The sequence below is a fragment of the Bombina bombina genome, chromosome 4 (assembly GCF_027579735.1).
Source record: "Bombina bombina isolate aBomBom1 chromosome 4, aBomBom1.pri, whole genome shotgun sequence".
Taxonomy (NCBI): domain Eukaryota; kingdom Metazoa; phylum Chordata; class Amphibia; order Anura; family Bombinatoridae; genus Bombina; species Bombina bombina.
Genome location: NC_069502.1, coordinates 1,148,449,729 through 1,148,462,295, shown reverse-complemented (window position 1 = coordinate 1,148,462,295; position 12,567 = coordinate 1,148,449,729).

The following is a 12,567-nucleotide window of genomic DNA, read 5'->3' as shown; positions in this document are numbered from 1 at the left end:
GGCTAGGAGGTTCTGAGGGACCAGGATTAGGGGAGATGTCACCAGCAGCTAGTATGAGCAAGAGGGAGAGTGACATGAGATGAGAAGCAGATTTGCAGTAATGAGACTGTTGTTTGGCTGAAGTGCAGGGGGGAGAGAGAGTATTTAGGAATAGGTATAGTTCATGAGTACAAAAGTAAGGTGAGTATAAGAGAGATGGGCTAATGAACAGTGCAGGTGGAGAGGGAGAAGGAGTAAGTGAGTAATGTAGTTTGTTGTAGAGACAAGAGGTAGCAAAAAGGAATATGAAGATATTGAGCATTATTCTGAAAGTGGGAACCAAGTAAACACATAAGACACAGTGTTATAGCAGCACTTGCAAAAGGATACAATGAGATACATAAAACACAGTATTACAAGAGTACTTGCCTCTTTAAATACTTTAGAATTTAGGGCAGGTATAAAGTTGGGATTACCAGAGATTGTTAAGAATTTAGAGTAGGAGGGATTAATATTCAGTATCTTTATAATTTAGCTTAGAAAGGGACCTTCAAACCCAAATTTCGATAAAACCATAAATGAATGATCCCACGTAATGAAATTGAAGGCCTTTTCAGCGTCTAATGATATTATAGCCAGATCTTATATTATCTTATGATTTCTTTTTTGTAATTTTGTATGATAGGAATTTAAAATGAGTTGAAGTTTTGTCAGATTCCCGGGAGGAATTCCTGCCTGGCATAAAGCCTACCTGATCCTTGTGAATTAGGGAGTCAATAACCAATTTCAACCTGTCTGCAATAATAGTCATGAGAATTTTATAATCACTATTTAGTAGTGAGATTGGTCTATATGAGCTAATCTCCTCTGGATCCTTATCTTTTTTGTTAAAGTAATGCAATTAGTGATGAAGTAAAATATTTAGAGCATGGTCCGCATTGAATATAATAATGATCGAATAATGATTCTAAAATTGGCACTATTTCTTCTGTTAACAATTTGTATAATTCCACAGGTATTTGATCCGGGCCTGCTGCTTTATTCAGTGAGGCTTTCTTAATAGCCTGGATAATTTCCTTCTGGGAGATGGGTGCATTTAATTTATCCAAATCTGATCTAGCTAGTTTCGGGATCTGACTATTCTGCAAAAAGTTGTTTATAATTTGTGGGTCAATAACGCCTTTCCTGTAAACTTTTTGGAAATATTGTAATATGTGTTTATTTATTCCCTTGATGTTGCAATTTTTTCCTATTGAAGTATTAAGGGATTCTATAATCTCGTTCTTTCTTTTTAGCTTAGTCAGATACTTCCCGGCTTTACCCCCATATCTATAAAAGAAATGCCTAGTCCTTAAATCTTCTTGGGCCACCTTTGTGCCAAAAACACCTCTCGTTCCTTCTTTGCATTAATATAGATATCCTACCACTCTTTAGAAGGGTCACTAATATAGAGTTATAGGCATTACGCAGTTGGTTGGTTAATTGAACATACCTGGCCATCATTTTTCATTTTTTCTGCACTAAGTAGGCTTTAATTTGCCCTCTTATTACAGCCTTAAACGTTTCCTATAATGTTTCTACTCCTATTTCACTGGAGAAATTAAAGTGATAAAAGTCATTCCATTTTATTCTAAGCCACCCTTTAAATTGGACATTAGATGTTAAGTATCTTAGGAAAAAAACTTTGCTATATTATTTTCATTCTTTCAGATACTAAAAAAGTGTCTATTCTAGACATAGTTTGATGTGAAAAGGATTCACATGTAAATTTCCTTACATCAGGGTTTTGAGTTCGCCATATGTCTTTAATTTTTAAGGAGTTACATAAGTTTTTAAGGACTTTTGATTCTTGCTTACTGTTCTTATTTAATGAGGGTTTAAGTCTGTCCAAAGTAGGGTGCATCACCAAATTTATATTGCCAGCTTAAGGCAAACGGCAACAGTTTGACCTGCATTTCTTCCCAAAAGATCCTGTCCAATTTATTGGGACCATATATATTACATAAAAATCACAGACATTCCTTCTATTTCAACTTGTAAAATTATATATCTCTCCTCTAAATCATATTCAGAACTTATAATTTTATAGTGAAGTTTTTTATTAATAAGAAAAGCTACTCCTTTTTTCCTAGATCTGCAGGGGGTTCCCAGAACTTCACCAATCTACCCTGTCTTAAGTTTCAACAATTCTATTTCTTTTAAATGTGTTTCCTGTATAAAAACTATATCTGGTTTGTGTTGCTTTAAGCTAGATAAAATATTTTTTCGTTTGTGAGGGGGAGATAATCCCACCCACATTCCAAGAGACAAATTGGATTTGATCCTTCATATTTTAAGAAAAATTAGTAAAATAAGAATAAAGACAATGCTAATATAAAAAAAGAATTAAAAAAAAGAATGAGAGGCACGAGGGAGGGGAGGAAGGAAAAAAACAAAACAAATCCAGCCTAGGGGCAAACTTCAGTGTTCTTTCCCAAGTACAATACTTAAACAGAGGAAACATCTTGGGCCCCATCCGATATGCAGCGTCACCCGCAAGAGCCGGCAACGCCAGTTTTTGCCTGGGTTTGGTATCCAATATACAGCGCCGCATATAAATGCGGCACGTATATTTCACCCGTCGCTCGCAATTTTTACTCCCATAAGCTAACATGGGACTGCGTCGTAAATCGGTATCCAATATCCAGGCCTTACGTGGCGAAAATGGAGAAATCTTACTCCATTTTCACCTCGCCATAAAATGCAGCCGTAGCAGGCCTTGCGCTGAGTATGGGAGCACCGTAACTCCCTAAAATGCCTGCAAAAAAAAACTAACACCTAACGCATGCGCAATGTCTATCTACCTGTCAACCACAATCCCCCATCGCAATAACTAATAAAGTGTATTAACCCCTAAACCGCCATAGCCCACACCGCAATAAAAATATTCTATTATTAACCCCTAAATCGCCAAAGCCCACATAGCCTCTTAAATCTATTAACCCCTAATCTGCCGCTGTCAACATCGCTGCCACTATAATAAAGTGATTAACCCCTAAACCTAACCCTAACACCCCCTAACTTAATTATTATTTAAATAAATCTAAATAATGTTACTATTATTAAAATAAAAAAGCCCCCAAAATAATAAAATGCCCTACCCTATACTAAATTACAAATAGCCCTTAAAAGGGCCTTTTGCAGGGCATTGCCCCAAAGTAATCAGCTCTTTTAGCTGAAAAAAAATTACAATACCCCCCAACATTACAACCCACCACCCACACACCCCTACTCTAAAACCCACCCAATCCCCCCTTAAAAAAACCTAACACTACCCCATTGAAGATCACCCTACCTTGAGCCATCTTCACCCAGTCGGGCACAAGTAGTCATCCGATCCGGCCAGAAGTCTTCATCCGATGGGGCACAAGAGGACATCCAGACCGGCAGAAGTCTTCATCCTATCCGGGCAGAAGAGGATATCCGGACCGGCAGACGTCTTCATCCAAGCGGCATCTTCTATCTTCATCCATCCGACAAGGAGCAGCTCTATCTTGAAGACATCCGGCACGGAGCATCCTTCCAGCATGACGGACTAACGACGAATGACGGTTCCTTTAAATTACGTCATCCAAGATGGCGTCCCTCAAATTCCGATTGACTGATAGGATTCTATCAGCCAATCGAAATTAAGGTAGGAAAAATCTGATTGGCTGATTTAATCAGCCAATCGGATTGAACTTCAATCAGCCAATAGAATGCGAGGTCAATCTTTAACATTCGCTTTATATGGTCTGAGGAAACGACCAGGAGATTGGTCGAAAAACGCATTACCCAATAAATCGGTATATTTGCTTTTAAACCAAGATCGGAAGTTGTCTTTCTTTGATTGTATAACAACAAGCAGTGTTGGTGAATTGTTCAAAGACTGGATACCTCCTGCAGTGGAGCAGATTTGAAGAAGCGACGGTGATTACCATAAGGAGGACCGGATCCAGTGTACTAGCCACTGTTAAGTGCTAGCCTGCTGATCTGCACTGGTCACAGCACAGTGCCACTCCATCTGGTAAGCGCTTTTCACAACAGCACTTTTTCAGCTTGTAAAACAGATTCACACTATGAGGCGCCCTCTTTCTGTTTATTTCTTCCAATAGCACATTCCACACTCCGGGATCAAGAGGAGCAGCCCAGTTACCACAGCCACTATAGACTTCAATATTAACCGGCTCCGACAGCAACTTACCCGATTCATGAACTGAATGGACATTTGTACACTTTATATATTTATTGTTATCAATTTTTACTAATATAGTTCGTATTCACTTATGGTTTTTGAATTGAATGAACTTTGAACATCATTCAAATTCATTGTTTAGCGTGCCTTTTTTCCCCTTCTGGGTTTATCTTTTCAATATTATTGCTTGTGTTTTTAATTAAATTTCTTTCCTGCATACTTTTAGTAGTGTTTTAAGAATAAAAGTTAAGCTTTAAAGTAAGATATTTTGACTCTGTTTCTTTAGAGATCTGAATATAATAGTAATAGCCCAGTCTCAAGAATTAGTAATGAACAACAACATATTTAAATATAGCTCTTGAGTGCTATAGATGCACTCTCTCAGTTGTTATCTTTATAGCCACTACTAACCTGTAAAGTTTAAAACTAGTACATAGCACCACTGACTCAGATTTCGAATTATGATTAAGAAATATATATTAATCATTATATATTGAGTTACTTAGAGCTTTTCAATCTATATTAGTAGTGCCATTGGCCCCTTTCTCTTTTTTCAAATTATTATATGTACGGTATTGTGTCTGAACACTGTTGTTTTAGTTATCTCATATAGCATTGCTGTTGATTATGTGTTTGTTATGATATTGAAATGTTTTAACTTATAGCCTTCATTCAGTTGATAACTATAGCTTATGAACCTGGGGTCCAACAACCTAAAAGTCAAAAATTAAATTCACTTCCTGGACAAGTAGTGATATGCACACTTAAGTAATATCACTGAAAGCACTCTCTTAAAGGTAACACCTCCACACTAAGGGGTAGATTTATCAAAGCCATTCTCCTTTAATTCCATCCAAAATAGCACATACAAAGTGATCGTCATATTCATCAAAGCACTTTGTGCCTATAATTGCGCAAATCTGAAAGAAACTTCGCACTCCGCTTGCATTTGTCTAGGCGCACAGGCGCGCTCCCGAGTGCTACAATACACATTAGTAATAGGAGTAATTTAACAGCCCGACCTACAAATACACCCAATTTCTTATTTATCATTGCTTTGCGCTGATAAGGAACTGAAATTTCGGCTTCAATTGCGTGTTGTATATTTTGCCATACAAACTGAGGCTAACACCATTATCATAGAAGCTTTTACATCTTGTGATGCAGTACTTTCTTCTTTTAACTAATTTTTCAAAGGCTCAGCACCAAGAAGATACTGTTATTGCCAGAATTCTGCGCTTCCACAGGCACATATGGGTACCAACAGTTTTTTATATATATATATATATATATATATATATATATATATATATATATATATATATATAGATAGATAGATAGATAGATAGATAGATAGATAGATAGATAGATAGATAGATAGATAGATAGATAGATAGATATATTGATATATTTATTTTTGCAATCTTAAATTATCAACATATGGCAAAAACATCACAGAAACATTATATAATATAAATATAAGCTAAATAGCTACCTAAAAAACGCTTTTTTAATAATCAAAACATGGCGGCGTGAATATTTATAGGGATGTACTGTGATAAATAGGGAGTAAATGCTTTTTCCGACAGGCGAAATTTATCATTATTACGCCCCAGCTCGCCTGTGCAAAGTTAAGTCTATCTCCGGAGGCGACCTGGGGCGCAGTTACAGGCAAAGCACATACAGAGGTCGTCCTAGCCTTTGTTAACTCTAGCCCTTAGCTTAGTGTGCCTTACCTCCTATGTATATATATTAACACGTTATACATGGCACAGGTTAATAGCAGAGAGTAGATGCAAACTTACTCATGATAACCTGGTTCTTGGATCTAGCGGCTTGCGGCTGGAGTCGCGGTGCAAAGGAACGGCTTGATATAGTATGTTTAGACTTTATCATATACCTAGAGGCTAGGACTAACTAGTGTAACATATGTAACTCCCAAATACTATATAAAATTTGACACCCTTACAGATAACGGCACCTATAATAGGGTCTACCTGACATAGAGTATACCACGGAGCAGAGGGTCAATAGTTTGTTTCCCTTACCCCAGGAACTATTTCATACACACAAATCAATATAGCAACACTTAACATAACACTCCAGAATAGTAGAGACTATGGGGGATATTTATCAACGGTCTGGCGGACCTGATCCGACAGTGCGGATCAGGTCCACCAGTCCTCGCTGAATGCGGAGAGCAATAAGCTCTCCATATTCAGCATTGTACCAGCAGCTCGTGTGACGCTGCCCCCTGCAGATTCGTAGCCAATCGGCCGCCAGCAGGGAGGTGTCAATCAACCCGATCGTACTCGATCGGGTTGATTTTTGGCGATGTGTGTCCGCCTGCTCAGGTTATGGAGCAGCGGTCTTTAGAAACACGAGCCCTCAAGCTCCAACCCGGAGCTTGATATATGGGCCCCTATGTCAGTCAGATAACTCATTTCTAACACTCATATTGAAAGTACACAAAAGACTATGTGCATATTCTATGGGAGCATGGAAATAAATATTATGTTGCAGATGTGTCTGGCTGCAGCCCTAGCATCGTTATCCTTCATTTGTTCGCATCACTTATATCTATATCGATGCAACTTTATCTTTGTTTACTTATATTCATGTTTTATGTTAATTCTTGTTTACATGTTATATCCACATAAATGGTCCACGAGTGGCCTATACTGTCTACATGAAAGAAAATAAAAGAGAGGACTTTATTCTAAAGGGTAAGCATTAGAACTACTTTATTGCTGCAATGTAAAGCTTGTACCTACAATTTCTGTATGATATCTTTTTGTGCTCAATAAAAAAAAAAATTAAAAAAAATATATGATTTTTAAGAACAGTTTTGTTACAACTTTTAATGCAATTAAACAATACACTTTTTTACTACATTTTTTTATTTCAATACATCATTCATTTGTTTTATACAATTTTTAAATTACAATTTTTTTATAATGTATAAATTGGCTTCAGACTGCAAGCTTCATTACAATTCAGTATAACAATATGTATCTAATATTACACTGTAATCAAATGAACAGCATCAGTTTGCAAATAAATATCACTATTAGATACAGCTAAAACAAACCAGCAAAATCTATATCACATTCAAAAGTCAGCCTGCAAGCTGTTGTGATGTGAATATGATGGTACTAGCAATGAACCCCTGCAGTGGCCAACTGCATATCTAGATCATGCAACCATGACAAGCTGATATTGTATTTGCTAAAGCATCACATTCCTAGAATTCCACAATATTCTTACCTGCTGATGGTGAGCAAAGAGTTCCAAAACAACCATGTCTATACCACTGAGTAATGATTTAGCCGTGAGCGACTGCTAATATCTACAAGCCAAGCAAGCTGAGTGTGCTGAGTAGCCAAGCTGTTGCCTGGAACTGTCAGCGTTCAAACTGGTTTCAAGGAGAATGCCTTCTTTGTACAATGAGACAGATCCCTATTTAGTGACTCCCATAGTTAATGTGTCTGTGCAATTTTCTTTCTTTATTTAAAAATATTTTTTTATTTATTGTAACCGCAACACATACAGAGTTTAACCCCTTAATGACCGGACCATTTTTCAATTTTCTTACCCTTAATGACAATGGCTATTTTTACATTTCTGCAGTGTTTGTGTTTAGCTGTAATTTTCCTCTTACTCATTTACTGTACCCACACATATTATATACCGTTTTTCTCGTCATTAAATGGACTTTCTAAAGATACCATTATTTTCATCATATCTTATAATTTACTAAAAAAAAAGATAAAATATGAGGAAAAAATGGAAAAACACACTCTTTTTCTAACTTTGACCCCCAAAATCTGTTACACATCTACAATCACCAAAAAACACCCATGCAAAATAGTTTCTAAATTTTGTCCTGAGTTTAGAAATACCCAGGGGTCGATCCGATAAAAATCGTCGCCCGCAAAAGCCGGCGACGCCAATATTTACGCTGGTTTGGTATCCTATATACGGCGTAACCTAGAAGTTACGCCCGTATATTTCTGTCGTCGCCCGTAGTTTTTTGGGCCATAGGCAGGTATACCAAACCAGCGCAGTTCGGTATCCAATATGCAGCGTAAGGACTTACGTGGCGAAAATGGAGAAATCTTACTCCATTTTCACCTCGCCACAAAAAGCAGCCGTAAGAAGCCTTACGCTGACTATTGGAGCCCCGTAACTCCCTAAACTAGCTAGAAAATAAACCTAACACCTAACGCATGCGCAATGTCTATCTAGCTGTCACCCGCGATCTGCTAAATAAAACCTAACACCTAACGCATGCGCAATGTCTATCTATCTGTCAACCGCGATCCCCCGCCGCAATCCCTAATAAAGTTATTAACCCCTAAACCGCCGCCATCTACATAAACTAACCCCCTACTGTGAGCCCCTAAAACCGCCGCCACCTACCTTATCTATTACCTAATGTGAACCCCTAAAACCGCCGCCATCTACCTTATCTATCCACTAATCTGACCCCTTACACCGCCGCCACCTATATAAAAATTATTAACCCCTAATCTAATCCCCCTATACCGCCGCCAGCTATATTAATAGTATTAACCCCTAATGTAAGCCCCTTACACCGCCGCCATCTCTATTAAAATTATTAACCCCTAATTTAATCTACCTACCCCGCCGCCAGCTATGTTATCTATATTAACCCTAAGTATATTATAGTTAATATAGTTATTACATTATATATATTAACTATATTAACCCTAATTATATTAGGGTTAATATAGTTAATATAGTTACTATAGTATTTATATTAACTATATTAACTCTATCTAACCCTAACACCCCTAACTAAATTCTTATTAAATTAATCTAATTCATATTATAAACTAAAATATTCCTATTTAAATCTAAATACTTACCTATAAAATAAACCCTAAGATAGCTACAATATAATTAATAATTACATTGTAGCTATGTTAGGGTTTATATTTATTTTACAGGTAAATTGTTAATTATTTTAACTAGGTATAATAGCTATTAAATAGTTATTAACTATTTAACATCTACCTAGTTAAAATAATTACCCAATTACCTGTAAAATAAATCCTAACCTAAGTTACAAATACACTTACACTATCAATAAATTAAATAAACTACAAATATCTATCTAAAAATACAATTAAATAAACTAAACTAAATTACAAAAAAAAAAACACTAAATTACAAAAAATAAAAAAAAGATTACAAGATTTTTAAGCTAATTACACCTATTCTAAGCCCCCTAATAAAATAATAAAGCCCCCCAAAATAAAAAAATTTCCCTGCCCTATTCTAAATTAAAAAAAGTTCAAAGCTCTTTACCTTACCAGCCCTTAAAAGGGCCTTTTGTGGGGCATGCCCCAAAGAATTCAGCTCTTTTGCATTTCAATAAATATACAATACCCCCCCCCCCAACATTACAACCCACCACCCACATACCCCTATTCTAAACCCACCCAAACCCCCCTTAAAAAAGCCTAACACTACCCCCCTGAAGATCTCCCTACCTTGTCTTCACCACACCGGGCCGAACTCCTCATCCGATCCGGGCGATGTGTTCCTCCAAGCGGCAAAGAAGAAATCTTCATCCCGGCGATGTGTTCCTCCAAGCAGCAAAGAAGAATTCTTCATCCCGGCGACGTCTTCCTCCAAGCGGCAGCAACGTCTTCTTCCTTCCGGCAGCATCTTCAATCAAGCGGCATCTTCAATCTTCTTTCTTCGCTCTGCCGCCGCGGAGCATCCATCCCGGCCGACGACTGAACGACGAATGAGGTATCTTTAAATGACGTAATCCAAGATGGCGTCCGCCGAATTCCAATTGGCTGATAGGATTCTATCAGCCAATCGGAATTAAGGTAGAAAAATCTGATTGGCTGATTGAATCAAGTTCAATCGGTATTGTATATTTATTGAAATGCAAAAGAGCTGAATTCTTTGGGGCATGCCCCACAAAAGGCCCTTTTAAGGGCTGGTAAGGTAAAGAGCTTTGAACTTTTTTTATTTTAGAATAGGGCAGGGAATTTTTTTTATTTTGGGGGGCTTTATTATTTTATTAGGGGGCTTAGAATATGTGTAATTAGCTTAAAAATCTTGTAATCTTTTTTTTATTTTTTGTAATTTAGTGTTTGTTTGTTTTTGTAATTTAGTTTAGTTTATTTAATTGTATTTTTAGATAGATATTTGTAGTGTATTTAATTTATTGATAGTGTAGGTGTATTTGTAACTTAGGTTAGGATTTATTTTACAGGTAATTGGGTAATTATTTTAACTAGGTAGATGTTAAATAGTTAATAACTATTTAATAGCTATTATACCTAGTTAAAATAATTAACAATTTACCTGTAAAATAAATATAAACCCTAACATAGCTACAATGTAATTATTAATTATATTGTAGCTATCTTAGGGTTTATTTTATAGGTAAGTATTTAGATTTAAATAGGAATATTTTAGTTTATAATATGAATTAGATTAATTTAATAAGAATTTAGTTAGGGGTGTTAGGGTTAGATAGAGTTAATATAGTTAATATAAATACTATAGTAACTATATTAACTATATTAACCCTAATATAATTAGGGTTAATATAGTTAATATATATAATGTAATAACTATATTAACTATAATATACTTAGGGTTAATATAGATAACATAGCTGGCGGCGGGGTAGGTAGATTAAATTAGGGGTTAATCATTTTAATATAGATGGCGGCGGTGTTAGGGGCTCACTTTAGGGGGTTATAGATTTAATATAGCTGGCGGCGGGGTACGGGAGCGGCGGTTTAGGGGTTAATAACTTTATTAGGTTGCGGCGGGCTACGGGAGCGGCGGTTTAGGGGTTAATAACTTGTTTTTATTGTTAGGCTAGTGAGGGGGGATAGCGGATAGAGGGTTAGACGTGTTGGGCTATGTTTAGGAGGCGTGTTAGACAGTGCGGGTGATTTAGACTTTAGTCAGGTTTTGTAGGCGCCGGCAGTTTCTAACGTGGCGCAAGTCACTGGCGACTCCAAAAATCTGTACTTACGCAGATTTTTGGACATCGCTAATTTGTGAGACTTGCGCCACTTTAGCAACTGACGGCGCCGCATATTGGATGGCTCGAGTTGCGAGCTGAAACTGCGGGCGACGCGGGTTCCCTCGCTTGCGCCGCAAACTACGATCTATATCGGATCGCGCCCCCAATGTTTACATGTTCTTTGCTTTTTTTCCAATTTATGGGGCAATAAATACAAGTAGCACTTTGCTATTTCCAAACTACTTTTTTTCAAAATTAGCGCTAGTTACATTGGAACACTGATATCTGTCAGGAATACCTGAATATCCCTTGACATGTGTATATTTTTTTTTAGAAGACAACCCAAAGTATTGATCTAGGCCCATTTTGGTATATTTCATGCCACCATTTCACCACCAAATGCGATCCAAAAAAAAAAAAGTTCACTTTTTCACAAATTTTGTCACAAACTTTAGGTTTCCCACTGAAATGATTTACAAACAGCTTCTGCAATTATGGCACAAATGGTTGTAAATGCTTCTCTGGGATCCCCTTTTTTCAGAAATAACAGACTTATATGGCTTTGGAGTTGCTTTTTGGTAATTAGAAGGCCGCTAAATGCCGCTGCGCACCACACTTGTTTTATGCCCAGGAGTGAAGGGGTTAATTAGGGAGCTTGTAGGGTTAATTTTAGCTTTAGTGTAGTGTAGTAGACAACCCCAAGTATTGATCTAGGCCCATTTTGGTATATTTTATGCCACCATTTCACCGCCAAATGCGAGCAAATAAAAAAAAAAACTTTACATTTTTCACAATTTTAGGTTTCTCACTGAAATTATTTACAAACAGCATGTGCTATTATGGCAGAAATTGTTGTAAAAGCTTCTCTGGGATCCCCTTTGTTCAGAAATAGCAGACTTATATGGCTTTGGCGTTGCTTTTTGGTAATTAGAAGGCCGCTAAATGCTGCTGCGCACCACACGTGAATTATGCCCAGCAGTGAAGGGGTTAAATTAGGTAGCTTGTAGGGAGCTTGCAGGATTAATTTTAGAGATCAGCCTCCCACCTGACACATCCCACCCCCTGATCCCTCCCAAACAGCTCTCTTCCCTCCCCCACCCCACAATTGTTACCGCCATCTTAAGTACTGGCAGAAAGTCTGCCAGTACTAAATAAAAGAGTTTTTTTTTTTTAAATAAAAATAATAAAATATTTTAGCTATGATGGACCCCTGCCTTAGCCCCAACCTCCCTGATCCCCCCCCCCTCCAGCTCTCTAACCCTCTCCCCTACCTAATTACCGCCATCTTGGGTACTGGCAGCTGTCTGCCAGTACCCAGTTTGGCCCCAAAAAACAAAGTATTTTTATT